The sequence below is a fragment of the Orycteropus afer genome, unplaced genomic scaffold (genome assembly GCF_000298275.1).
Source record: "Orycteropus afer afer isolate SDZICR_OR568_19922 unplaced genomic scaffold, OryAfe1.0 scaffold00027, whole genome shotgun sequence".
NCBI lineage: Eukaryota > Metazoa > Chordata > Mammalia > Tubulidentata > Orycteropodidae > Orycteropus > Orycteropus afer.
The window spans coordinates 18,250,937-18,256,437 of record NW_006921614.1 but is presented as its reverse complement, the minus strand read 5'-3'; the positions used below and the strand labels follow the sequence as shown (position 1 = coordinate 18,256,437).

Here is a 5,501-nt window from a genome sequence, read left to right as displayed (position 1 = left end):
GTGTTTTATTGACTATGCAAAGGCATTTGATTGTGTGGATCATGACAAATTATGGATAACATTGAGAAGAATGGGAATTCCCAAGCACTTGATTGTACTCATGTACCAAGTCAATAATCAATAAACATTAAACAATTAACCAATCTAATTATTTAATTATTATTATTAATTAAATTACTTAAATTTACATTTCGCAATTGTATGAAATTAGAATGCAACAGAAGAAAAATGAAATTTCACTTACATGTAGAAATTAAATACACTAAGAAACAGCAAATGAGTCAAAAAATAAATCACAAAATAAAAATGCTTAGAGATTAAATGAAAATGGAAGTACTTCATAACAAAACTTATGGAATGCAGTGAAGGCAGTACTCAGTGGGAAATTTAATTATGCCTACATTAAGAAGAAAGATCTCATATCAATAACTCAAATTTGTCCCTTGAGGACCTAGAAAAAGAAGACCAAGGTAAGTCCAAAGCTCCCAGAGGGAAGGAAATAATAAACATTAGAGGGGAGATAAATGAAACAGATAATAGAAAAACAAGAGAACCTCAAAAAATCAAATGTTGGTTCTTTGAAAAACTAAATAAAATTAACAAACCTTTAGCTAGACTGACAAAGATAAAAACGGTAAAGACACGAATAACTAAAATCAAAAGTGAACATAGTACCATTAACATCAAACCTACAGTAATATAAAGGATAATAAGATAATACCATGAACAACTGTACACCAACAAGTTAAATAATTTAGATTAAGGTCGCCAATACCCTGAAATACATAAATTACTTAAATTTACTCAACAAGAAATAAAGATCTCAATAGACCTATAAAAGGTGAAGAGAGTGAATCAGTAATCAAAGGTTGTGTTTGAAGTATATAATTTTTTTCCAACTGAGGGGGAAAAAATTACTGAACATTGAAAGAAGAATTAACACCAATCCTTCTCATAGTCTTCCAGACAAATACACCATAGAAAAGAAAATTATAGACCAATAAGGATCAATTATGAATACAGATTAAAAGATCCTCAAGAAAACACTAGTAAACTAAATCCAACATACTGATTATACACCATAAGCAAGTGGTATTTATTATAAGAACATAATGGTGGTTTAACTTAAGAAAATGAATGAATATAATACATCACATTATTAGAATGAAAGAAAACAACCACACGATCATCCCAATTGCTGCATAAAAGTAAACTTAACAAAATCCAACTCCCCCCTTCATGTCAAAAATATCCAACAAAGTAGCACTAGAAAGGAGAAAGTAAGAAGAATATGAAAAACCCATAGCGTAGTGCCTAAGGCACTTGACTGCTAACCAGAAGGCTGGCGGTTCAAACCCACTAGCCACTCCTCGGAAGGAAGATGGGGAAATCTACTTCCATAGTGATACTGCCTCGGAACCCTGAGGAGGGGTTGCTATGAGTCACGTCCAACATGATGGCACATAACAACAACAACAACAACATCATACACGATGGTAAAAAAGCTCTCCCCCTTAAGATTAGGCATAAGACGAGGATACCCACTCTTACCACAGCTTTTCAACATGTTACTCAATTAGAAGTTCTAGCTAGGAAAATAAGGCAAGCAAAGAAATAAAGGTATCCAAATCTAAGAAGGAAAAGTAAAGCTATCTCTATTTGCAGATGACATATAGAAAATACCAAAGATTCAACAAGCAAGCTGGTTGAACTAATAAATGAATTCAGCAAAGTTGTATGGTACAAGATCAACAAACAAAAATCAGTTGTGTTTCTATACAACAGAAATGAACAAACTTAAAAGGAAATTAAGGAAACAATTCCGTTTACAATAGCATCTGAAAATAATAAAATTGTTAGGAATAGATTTAACTTAGGTGGTGAAAGATTAGTACACTGAACACTACAAAACACTGAAAGAAATTAATGGAGACCTAAATAAATGTAAAAGGAGCTCTGGTGGCATAGTGCCTAAGGTATTTGACTACTAGCCAGAAGGCTGGCAGTTCAAATCCCCCAGCCACTCTGCAGAAAACAGGGCAATCGACTGTAAAGATTTACCGCCTTGGAAACACAATGGGGATTGCTATGATTCAGCTTCGACTCAATGGCAGTAAGTTTAGTTTTGAAATAAATGTAAAAGGAGCTCTGGTGGCATAGTGCCTAAGGTATTTGACTACTAGCCAGAAGGCTGGCAGTTCAAATCCACCAGCCACTCTGCAGAAAACAGGGCAATCGACTGTAAAGATTTACCGCCTTGGAAACACAATGGGGATTGCTATGATTCAGCTTCGACTCAATGGCAGTAAGTTTAGTTTTGAAATAAATGCAAAGACATCCTATGTTCATGGATTGGAACACTTAACATTACTTAGATATCAATACTACTAAAAATAATAATTCAACATAATATCTATCAAAATTCCAACAGCCTTTTTTGCAGAAACAGAAAAGGCAATCCTCAAATTCGTAGGAAACTGAAAGGGCCCCAAATAATCAAAACAATGTTGAAAAGGACACACAGAGTAGGAAGACTCATATTTCTTGATTTCAAAATGTAGTAAAAAGCTATAGTAATCAAAAGAATATATTATGTGTATAAAGATAGACATATCGAATATGAATTAAAATTGAGAGTCCAGAAATAAACCCATACATCTATGGTTAACTGATTTTTGACAAGGGTATCAAGTCCATTCAATGAAGAAAAAATAATGTCCTCAACAATTGATGCTGGGACAAATGGATTTCCATAGGCAGAAGAATAAAGTTGGACTCCCACCTCACATCATATACAACAATTAAACCAAACTGAATCAACAACCTAAATGTTAGAAACTAAAACCTTAAAAATATAAGGAATATAGGGGTAAATATTAAAATACATTGTATTTGGTAACTAGTTCTAAGATATGACACTGAAAGTGCGAGTAACAAAGAAAAAACAGGTAATTGGGCTTCATTAAAATAAGAAAAAAACTTTTCGGGATTAAAGAACAGCATCAAGAGAACTGTGGTAGTTAAGTTTGTGTGTCAACTTAGCTGGGCCTGGTTGAGGGGCTGGGCAGCTGGTGGCAGTTATTCCCCATGATGAGACTGGCAATCAGCTCCATGGTGGAATCTACCACAAGCAGCTGAGTAGCTACCTTAGGGATATGCTCTGCTTCTTGTATATAAGGAGACACCTTGGGGAATGGTCTCTAGCTTATGGCATGCTTGAACCCTGCAGGTAGCCGTGTCATTCCTGCCATGCTCTGCTGACCTTAGGACTTTCAATGGACTTGAATTAATGACCTGCCGTGTGGTTTGGTAACATTGGGACTGTGCCTTTTTACTTGTCAACCTTGAGCTTGTCAGTCCAGCAGCCAGCAGCTGTCTGAGTGAAGAAAAGTCCCTAGCTCCAGTGGGCCAGGAGCAGGAGGCAGAGCTGAAGCTCTAGGTTGAGGGGCTTTCACCCAGCCCCTAAAAAAAAAAAGGTAAACTCACCACTGTTAAATCAATTGTGACTCACAGCGACCCCTCCTTGGGTTTCTGAGGCAGTATCTCTACAGAAGTTGATTGCCCAACCTTCCTTCCGAGGAGTGGCTGGTGGGTTTGAACCACCAGGCTTCTGGTTAGTAGTCAAATGCCTTAGGCACTACGCCATCAGAGCTCCCACCCAGCCCCTTTGTTGTTGTTATTATGTGCCGTGGAGTTGGACCCAACTCATTGCGACCCCTCCTTGGGTTTCCGAGGCAATATCATTATGGAACTAGATTGCCCAATCTTCCTTCTGAGGGAGCAAATTCATTTTCCATATAGCAGTTTACACATTTTGTCTCATGACATTGACTGCAATTTCCCAAAATGTAACAGATCTCTTCCCACTTCCTCCCCATAGTTACCTCTTCCCTGTATTCTTCCCTCCCATGCTCTCCTGCCACCTGAGCTATTTCCCTGTGCATACACAGCCTTAGTATTCTCCCATGATTGATCTCTCCAAGGATTGTATCTACCGAGTGTAAATGTTCACCTCATATGCTTGTCTTTTGTTTGCCTGGAAGCCACAGGAGTGGGTTCAATTCCAGACCTGAAGGGCAGTTAGGGGTCATAGTCTCAGTGGTTCCATCAGGCTCTATCAGACCAGTGAACCTGGTCCCTTATTTATTTATTTATTTATTTATTTATAATGATTCTAAGTTTTGTTCCACAGTGTTTTCCCACTCCACCCAGGATCTCCTACATAGATCCTTCTCTGAGTAGTTGACAATGGTAGCTGGGCACCATCTAGTTCTTCTGGTCTCATGGTCGTACAGGCTGAGGATCGCATGGTGTACCGGTTTCTGGGACTAATTGTTTCCATGTGTCTTTGGTTTACTTCGTTCTTCTTTTATCTGGATGAGGGGAGACCCATCACTGAATCTAGATGGCAGCTTGCAAGCTTTTAAGATCCCAGACACTACTCACCAAAGTAGGATGTGGAACAATGTTTTAATGTAGTATGTTATACCAATTGAACTTGATGTCCCCTGTGAGTATGGTCCCTATCCCACAGGTCCAACTACTCACTCCCTCTGGGTAGCTGGCTGAGGCCAAGAAGTGACTACAAACTTGTCCCTTGTCAGCTCTACTATATACCTGGAAATTCTTGCAGTACATACCAATATACTTGTAGAAACAGTCTTCCAACTCTATACAAGGTCTTGGGCACAATCCCCGCTATCCAGATACACCTAATAGTTCGGCCTGTCCACCCATCTATCCACCCATATATCCATGTTTGCCTTCACTGACAAAGCAGTACCGTATGTGCAAAAGGGTTCATCTTTGTTGTATGTACCTCTTATGCACCTCTCTCTGTCTTCCTCTTCCTCATTGCCACCATGTTGATCACTCACTTTTGGTACATTCCCCTTCTCTTCACCCAAATCAATGTGTTCCTTCCCCTTCCCTCCCACCCCTGGTAAACAACAAAGAAAATCTCCTTCTATACATAAACCTTTCCTTGACTTTTTACATTAATGGATTAATACAATATTTGTCCTTCAGTGATTGACTTGTTTCACTCAGCATAATGTTCTCCAAGTTCATCCACATTATGTGGTGTTTTGCACATTCTATGTTATTCTTTAGAGTTGCATAGTATTCCATTGTGTGTATGTCCCATAGTTTGGTTATCCATTCTTCTGTTGATGGTCACCTAGGTTTCCATCTTTTGGCTATTGTAAATTGTGCTGCAATGAACAGGAGTGTGCATATATCTGTTCTTGTCCTGGCTCTCACTTCTTTAGAATATATACCTAGTAATGAGATTGCTGGGTCAATGGTACTTCTAATTCCAGCTTTTCAAGGAATCGCCATACCGCTTTCCACAGTGGTTGTATCATTTTACAGTCCTACCAGGAGGGTATGAGAGTCCTTATTTCTCCAAATCTTCATCAGCGTTTTTTATTTTCTGTATTGTTGAACTTTGCTACTAGTGCTGGGGCAAGATAGTATCTCATTGCTGTTTTGATTTGCAT

At 38.3% G+C, this 5,501-nt stretch overlaps 1 protein-coding gene across 1 annotated transcript in view; it reads right to left on the bottom strand.

Annotated features, from left to right (window-relative positions):
* EXOC2 (exocyst complex component 2) overlaps positions 1-5,501 on the bottom strand; it is a 396,050-nt gene that overhangs the window by 16,243 nt on the left and 374,306 nt on the right. The gene's annotated exons all lie outside the window — the stretch shown is intronic.